This window comes from Parambassis ranga, unplaced genomic scaffold (assembly GCF_900634625.1).
Source record: "Parambassis ranga unplaced genomic scaffold, fParRan2.1 scaffold_31_arrow_ctg1, whole genome shotgun sequence".
NCBI classification, from domain to species: domain Eukaryota; kingdom Metazoa; phylum Chordata; class Actinopteri; family Ambassidae; genus Parambassis; species Parambassis ranga.
Window position 1 is genome coordinate 1,318,626 of NW_021144801.1, and position 9,055 is coordinate 1,327,680.

The 9,055-nt window shown below is 42.3% G+C and overlaps 2 non-coding genes across 2 annotated transcripts; one reads left to right on the forward strand and one right to left on the reverse strand.

Moving 5' to 3' along the window:
* Positions 1-3,045: 3,045 nt before the first annotated feature.
* Positions 3,046-3,127, forward strand: trnas-uga (transfer RNA serine (anticodon UGA)). The gene has a single exon. It is a non-coding gene; the product is annotated as a tRNA-Ser (tRNA).
* Positions 3,128-5,032: 1,905 nt separating this feature from the next.
* On the reverse strand, positions 5,033-5,105 carry trnar-ucg (transfer RNA arginine (anticodon UCG)). The gene has a single exon. It is a non-coding gene; the product is annotated as a tRNA-Arg (tRNA).
* Positions 5,106-9,055: the final 3,950 nt, after the last annotated feature.

Consider the following 9,055-nt stretch of genomic DNA (forward strand, 5'->3'; position numbering starts at 1 on the left):
TCACTGCACCAGAGAATTACTGCTGGGTGGAGGAGAGTGGGGCTCCCTGCAGGACCAGCTGTCTGTCCTGGAGGAGGTGTACTGACCATCATCACCTTTGGAGGGTGAGGATACATATTTTATAGCTTTTCATATTTTAAGCTGCGTTGGAAGCCGCTCTGTTGAAGTTATTATTTTTATTTTTGCCCTTTTTAAAAACATCTTTAGTAACATGGCAGCCGCTGATCGTCAGCTCTGCAAACCCTGATGGACGATGTGGTGGACAGAGGAGACAGGCACCCCCCTCCCCCAGATGATGTCCCACTCACAGCCAGAGGACTCCAAGGTCTTCACCGTGGCATCATCCAGTCCAGCAGCACCAAGGACTCCTGCTCAGCTAAACATTTATATATATGTTCTTTGTGAATAGTATTTTCTGCTGATTTTTATAAATAATAAACTGCACATTTTCATAATGCCCACTGGTAAATAGTTAGAAATGTTCTGTGTCTTTGTAAATATTGTACATAACAGAACAATAAATGATTTACTGTGGTCACTGAGAAGTTGTTCAAAAGTTTACTTCAATTATAAATAGGTAATGAAACACATGATGTAACAAGGTGAGAAGAGTTTAAGAACACAGAGACAAGAACGATTTAATATACAATTTAATAAGTAACATTTAAATAACAGAACATAAAATCACTGCTGTCCACCATCCTCTGTATGAGCTGAGGTCTGTCCGTTCTTTCTCTGCTCTCCCTCTCCCTCTCCCTCCCTCTCTCTCCAGCCTCATCTCCTCCGTTATCAATTGTCAGGTTTTCTTCTGTTTCTCTCTGCTCCTCCTACAACAAAATGCCAACAGGCAGAATGACCGTTTGATATAATAACGATAATATTGCTCCTCACGTGAACTATACTTTATACTATACTACAGTAAACAACAAGAAACAACATTCAATCAAAGCGTTTAGTTTACAGCGCCTCGTATCAACAGGACGTCATGTTTGTAAATATGAAACTCATTTTTTTAATGCCACTGTCACTACTAGCATTTTAAAACTCTCGAACTACTGCTCTTTACTTACATTTAAATGTGAATTCGGCACTCCTGCCGCTGCCGCTCGCTTGGTCCGTCGTTGTACTATTGGACAAAAAGTAGGCCCGCAAAGCATTGTGGGATATTTAAGGCCACGAAGGATGGTAGCGATGCGTCCTCCAAATTCAGGCAAAAGGAGGACGCATTTGGAGGACGCATTTGAAGGACCCTTCGACTTTTGGCGAATTGGGACAGCCTTCGCGCAGCTTTGTGACGTAAGCGGCCTTAAAATGCGCACTCCGAAGGATGCAGACCCTGAATTGGGACACAGCTTTTGTCAGGGGGTTGTTAGAGGGAGGACACAAATGCAGACTTAGCCGGTGAAAGCAAACTCAGTGTTTTATTGCAGGCTAGGTTCGGTACACAGAAGTTCAGTCCGCGAGGCAGAGGTAACACAAAGGGCAAGGCAAAAACAGTAGTCCGATCAAAACAGGTGATACACAGGAAAATCCAAAACTTACTCGAAAACTCACTGGGGAAATCACAAGAGCAGAAGGCTACTTGGATGGCTGTGTCGCAGGATAACTCACAAAACGAACTGGCAACAAGGGGCAGGAAACACACAGGCTTTATACACAGGAGGGCGGGAAGACAATTGGACACAGGTGAAGCACATTAGGGTGGAGCAAGTAATCACAGGAGGGGGAAGGGAGCACACATGAGGAAGGGGAAGTAAACAGAACTGAAACACAAGGGGGAGATCAAGTTTCCAAAATAAAACAGGAAGTGACTAGTAAAACTAAAACTAATACAAACAGAAAATGAACTACAAAATAAAATACCTGGCTGAAACCATGACAACCATGGTAACAAGATCATCAGTGCCCACCTGTCAGTGATCAGAATGTTATGATTAATTGGTTCATGTTACCTGAAATCCATTGGGGTCTACAAATTCAGTTCAAATCAAGTTCAAGTTCAAATCCTGCCAACAACGACACACGTTTTCAGATGTGTCTCTTGCCCAGATAACTTCTCAGAATTTGGATGGGGTGTCATCATTGACACTAAAAACTATGGACAGAGCTTCCGTGACGTCACCCGTTTGTTTCTGAAGAGCCGTTTTGAGGCTCGGTGGGAGTGTCAGCTAACAGATGAGTCACCTGACCACCTGGCTTTTGGTATAAATGTGGCAGTGCTACAAACAGGAAGTAAAGAGTGATGCAATCCATCGGTGATATTAGCACAACAATGATTCTTTTCCATTTGTCTAATACAATATTTAGCAGCATAAAGACTGTTTGAGGCCTCACAAAGTGAGGAAGGTCTAAAAGTATGAACTAACCTTCAGCATGATACCTTGATGCTTCACATCAGTCTTTCTGCTTCTCTTGTGCTGTCTGACATCTACTGAAGTCTCACTTTCTGTTTGAGGAACATACTCTTCCTCACTGATCTCACAAAGTGATGAAGACTCTTCTGATGTGTTTTCAGCCTAACATGAATGAAAGGTTGATTATTATTGTTCATGTCTTGGATGTTTAGTAGTTGTCAGATCATGGTTTGGAAGAGGCTCCACAAAGAAGAACATTTCAGTGCCTGTCTAAGTGAACCATCACAGTGGACTTGTGTTTGTAATCAGCATGTCATTCACTGCCATGCAGCCAGCTGTGTAGTAATACTGCTGATAGAAGTGTCACTGAGAGCAGCAATTAATTCAAATAAATTAATTAAAATTAGTGAGAGCAGGGAATTCTGCCTATCATTCTGGAATACTGATGTCTATACTGGAATGCTGCCACTTATTCTAGATTTCTGCTTTTCATTCTGGAATTTTGACTTTGACTTAACTTTCTGTGATAGCTGTCTGTCAGACTCTGGGCGGCGCAGATTTACCTTCGAATGAAATGGAAACAAGTAAAGGAGCACCAACACCAAACTGGACAGGACAACCTGGACAAGACCATGCACTCATGGACAGAACCAACCTGGGTCATCAGACTCTTCATTGTTACCTTTTCCTAGTTGTTGTGGCCGAGTGGTTAAGGCAATGGACTTGAAATCCGTTGGGGTTTCCCCGCACAGGTTCGAATCCTGCCAACAACGGTTCTTTTCATCTCCAAGATCACTTTATGCTCCTCCATGTCTGAGGACACAGTCCATCTGACACTTCCAAAAACTGTCATTTTAAAATTGCTGGACCGAGAGCAACTGGTGTGCAATGAGGAGGCAAAGGATAAAACGTCCCAGCACATTTCAAACCCAGTTTCACCCTGAGGCAGAGACTGCTTCACCTTAAGGACAAAACACCTGGGAAAGGCAGATCTCAAGGTACTACAATAGTCAGAATGATTCATCATGTGGTGACCAGATGAAAAATCTCATCTCTGGCTCAAGACTTGTTGAGATAGCATAGACAGACACACTCTCAGTCTGTCCACTTCAGTGTCAGTGAAGATTTCAGATTGTTTATTAAGTGTTCATCCTTGAGCTTTTCCAAACTTGTTGTGGACAGCACGCTTTTCATGTCAGGATGGCCGAGCGGTCCAAGGCGCTGCGTTCAGGTCGCAGTCTCCACTGTTTTATCTTATCTTATCTTCTCTTATCACTCTCTGACACAGTGCTCGAGTAGGAAATCTAGTGGTGAAAAAAATGAATTGCGGTGTGTGTTATTGGTTCATGGATTGTTTGGGATTTGGATCTCCATGCACATGCACACTAGTGTAGTCTCTTTGGACCACACTACATGGTTGAATGGTTTCAGGCTGACACAATAAAATACATTACACTTTCAGTTTCACTGCACGAAGTTGTTATACAAAGTGACATTTGAGGTCAGGGTGTCCGCGGGGTCTTAAAAAGTATTAAAAGTTGATGAATCAATAGTGGGAAAATGAAGGCCCTTAAAGTATTGAAAAGTCTTAATCTTAATTTGAAACGTGTGTGCAGAACTCATACAGCCCTCTCACTGCAGCCTCACACAAACAGACAGACAGACAGGGTTTAAAGACGTTTCGCTGCTGAACAGCAGAACCCACAGTTCAGGTGAACATGCAGCGGAGGAGCAGGATTTGTTGCTACTATGCGGGTTTTGCTAATTTTGCTGTTGACCTGAATGAGTGATGATAACGAGCCGGTCATGTTCAGGGAGGGGGCGTGACGTGCTCGTAGCTTTATAACAGACTGAACAGCAGGTCTGAGGACAGTGTTCTCTGACCTGTGTGGTTCATCCATGAAGGCTGAGTCACTCTGACTGACAGCAGTCAGCTGGTTTAAGGAGTTATAGAACATGGTTACATGACGAACGCCCATTTAAAAAGTATTGTTATTATCCTGCTACAGTGGACCATTGTCTGCCAGGATGATGTCTGCATACAGCTAAAACTGTAACAGACAGAATGAAAAGTCTGTCAGCTGGAGCTCAGCTTTAGAAAGAGAGGAGACACTGAGGCAGAGGAAGAGAGGTGAGGAAGGTGAGAGAAGAGATACTGTAGCTGTATTAGAAACGTGTTGAAGAAAACAAAATATATATCTCAATCACAACTATTAAATAAATAATAGTGTATATAAATGTGCCAATGTGCCAATTCACATTGGCACATTGGCACATAATGTCTTTTGTGGAAAAGTTCAATATTATAAACTAATGATGTCACACTGTGATCAGATGATGAACTCAAAACACCTGCAAAGCAGACACAATCATGGACAGATGTTGAATAAATAAAAAATAGTCAGCATGGATATCCTCAGGAGCAATAATGGGAATATGACTCCCATCCATCACCCTGCACACTGAGGGAACCCATCAAGACAGACAGTTATCAGGACCGTTACCTGGATCAGAGCCTCAATCTCCCAGGTGACTGTGCCAAAGAAAAGAGAAAGAGGAGGATGGTCTCAGGTTCTGAGGGCGACTCCAAACTGGCATAGTAGTGTAGCAGTGGAAGTGAGTTGCAGATAAACCACAGATACAGGTTGGTGAAGAAGTTTCATACCTGTATAAAACCTCAACCACGAAGGGACTCGAACCCTCAATCTTCTGATCCGAAGTCAGACGCCTTATCCATTAGGCCACATGGTCTAGTGTGTTTGTCAAATAAAATTTTCTTGGCAGGTCCTGTAGAAACTGTTGTCTCTTCAAATTAAATGTACTGAATGTCGATCTATAGGAGCCAACTACCAAAGTCTTTATGTGTGGAGACATTTACAGACAGCAAAGGATACGTTAGGAAAGATATATACATGATTGTGACGGCCACAGGGCCTAGTGCTTGTTGTGTTTGTTCCACTCTGGTTGCAGGGTTCCATCAGGGTGGAGCTGTGTTGATTGCAGAGGCAGAACCCCTGGCCAGTGTTCTGAATGAAGTATTTAGCTCCACCTGATCCTGCACTGCATATATATTATACACTCAACAAAAATATAAATGCAACACTTTTGTTTTTGCTCCCATGTTTCATGAGATGGACTTGAAGATCTAAACTTCATTCCAGATACACAATATTACCATTCCTCTCAAACAGTGTTCACAAATCTGTCTAAATGTGTGATAGTGAGCACTTCTGCTTTGCTGAGATAATCCATCCCACCTCACAGGTGTGCCACATCAAGATGCTGATCTGACATCATGATTAGTGCACAGGTGTACCTCAAACTGCCCACAATAAAAGGCCACCCTGAAATGTGCATTTTGTTTCTGCTTTATTGGCGGTCTGGGGACTCAGAACCAGTCAGTATCTGGTGTGACCACCATTTGCCTCATGCAGTGCAACACATCTTCTTCGCATAGAGTTTATCAGATTGTCTATTGTGGCCTGTGGAATGTTGGTCCACTCCTCTTCAATGGCTGTGCGAAGTTGTTGGATATTAGTGGGAAGTGGTGCACGCTGTCGTATACGCTGGTCAAGCACATCCCAAACATGTTCAATGGGTGACATGTCCGGTGAGTATGCTGGCCATGCAAGAACTGGGACATTTTCAGCTTCCAAGAATTGTGTACAGATCCTTGCAACATGGGGCCGTGCATTATCTTGCTGAAACATGAGGTGATGTTCATGGATGTATGGCACAACAATGGGCCTCAGGATCTCATCACGGTATCTCTGTGCATTCAAAATGCCATCAATAAAATGCACCTGTGTTCTTCGTCCATAACAGATGCCTGCCCATACCATGACCCCACCACCACGGGCCACTCGATCCACAACATTGACATCAGCAAAACGCTCACCCACACGATGCCACACACGCTGTCTGCCATCTGCCCTGAACAATGTAAACCGAGATTCATCCGTGAAGAGAACACCTCTCCAACGTGCTAGACGCCATCGAATGTGAGCATTTGCCCACTCAAGTCTGTTACGGCGACGATCTGGAGTCAGGTTAAGACCCCGATGAGGACGACGAGCATGCAGTTGGGCTTCCCTGAGACGGTTTCTGACAGTTTGTGCAGAAATTGTTTGGTTATGCAAACCAATTGTTTCAGCAGCTGTCTGAGTGGCTGGTCTCAGACGATCTCGGAGGTGAACCTGCTGGATGTGGAGGTCCTGGGCTGGTGTGGTTACTCGTGGTCTGCGGTTGTGAGGCCGGTTGGATGTACTGCCATATTCTCTGAAACGCCTTTGGAGACGGCTTATGGTGGAGAAATGAACATTCAATGCACGAGCAACAGATCTGGTTGACATTCCTGCTGTCAGCATGCCAATTGCACGCTCCCTCAATGCTTGTGGCATCTGTGGCATTTTGCTGTGAGACAAAACTGCACATTTCAGGGTGGCCTTTTATTGTGGGCAGTTTGAGGTACACCTGTGCACTAATCATGATGTCAGATCAGCATCTTGATGTGGCACACCTGTGAGGTGGGATGGATTATCTCAGCAAAGCAGAAGTGCTCACTATCACACATTTAGACAGATTTGTGAACAATGTTTGAGAGGAATGGTAATATTGTGTATCTGGAATGAAGTTTAGATCTTCAAGTCCATCTCATGAAACATGGGAGCAAAAACAAAAGTGTTGCGTTTATATTTTTGTTGAGTGTGTATATATATATATATATATTATATTATCTTTTTGTTATTATTATCTGGAACACAGAGCACACACAGCAGCATTTAAAATGACCAGAAACCTTTGTTTGTTTACTTTTCAGTCTCAGTATGTTCCTGCCCCAGTGCATCATGGACTGTCTGAAGCCAAATGACAAGGCTGATGAGCACATACATGAGAGTGCAGACTGGGTTTAAGTCAATGCTATTGCACTCCAGCAGCATCCTTAATGCAATACATGTACTTCAAACTAATCCTAGCCACATATGCACTTAGTACCAAACTGCACGCTGCAAGCTGTTAAAGTCATGTATGTATTTCAACTTATTGTAAATGTCTGACACAGCAACATTTAAACTTTGCCTTGTTGGTCCTATCATGACACAGCACCATTGTATCTGTGTTGGTGCATATGGCACAGTTTGTGTAACAGAGACTCTCTCTAGACACATTGTCCAGTGTTATATGGTTTTGCAGTGTTTCCACTTGAAAGGATGACTCTTTGTGACTGAAGGTCAGCTGGACTCCACTCAGTCATCGCTTTATTTCTGCTTTGCTTTATTGAATCTTGTAGTGTCAGAATCAGGTTCAGATCAGATCAGATCAGGTGAAAAACCTCAAAAAAACACACCAACAAATGTTCAGAATTGAAAGATGAAAGTGACAGTGCATATTTTAGCAGCTAGCTTAGCACACTATGCAGGTAAGTGCACTTTAAATGAAGGACTGTATTTGAACAGACAGTTTGTGTAACCAGTTCTAACAGTATAAAAGTGAATTACAGTATAATAATGATGAAATCTGGACCAGAACCAGAAGAAACCAAATTGGACAGGAGCCACTGTGCTGAGCAGCAATAATGAGGCAGACACAAGAGGAACAGTTGAGCAGCCACTCTTATATTATTACAAATGACAAGATCATTTGTCTGGTTTGTACAAAAATATCAAATAACTCAAAGAGTTAGGAAAAGAAAAAGAAATAGTGTGCACACTATAAAAATGACAGATTTCCCGTTGGGCCCTTAAACCAAAATCAAAATGGTCTCAGGTATATGGGTTGTAGAGTTACGGCAGTTCACCTTGTTCCAAGGATGCTTGTTCTGTGATGTAAGTGTGAATGGGTGTGTATACGTGGATATCTACTCGGTGCTGGAATCTCTTCAGGGGACTTGGCTCGCCATCGGTTTCAGCACAGATGTTGGTCCTGGACAACATCCGTCCTCAAAAAAAACCCTGACCTACAGACCAGGTCAGAAAATGACATTCAACACCATTAATTCTCAGATGCATCATTCAGGACATCAAATGTCAGAAACATAAGTCTTTCCATGTAACTCTGACATTAATCTTAATCTCTATTCAAATCTCAAATCTAACTTTCAGTTGTACAACATTCAGTACATCTAAGTATATCATTTCTGAGAACTTGGCATTAAAGTGCTCAAACATTCACTACTGTTCATGTGAGCAGTGTTTCAATAACACTTATGGTCTTATGGTCTTTTTATACCTGGCTACATCTGCCACTAATGTCCCTGAACATGTTTGGATTCCACAGCTTTAGTTTGAAGCAGTGTTTTACTAATAATTTATGCTTTTACCACATGTTTAAAATCAATTGGAAGATCATTGGAGGAGTTTAACGCTTTAAATGCCAGTTAGATTGCATGATGCAAATATTTCATGTAAACATGCACAAAACAAGTTATTTTACAAGTTGGGAGGCTCAGGCATTATTTTATATCTGTCATGTCAAAGTTTAGCCAAAATATTGAGTTGGAGTTATTAGTGTTTGTATTGCAGCAGTTTTAAATGGTGTTTTCCACTTAGGTCCATTAACTCCTATTATAATACTACATTTTAATATCAGAGCCATAACAACATGGAATCATGCATTTCTTAATGTAAGGGTTTCATTTGTGAGGACATGTCAAAGTTCATGATCATAAATTCAGCTTCACATTCTTCATTTCACTGCTTCAA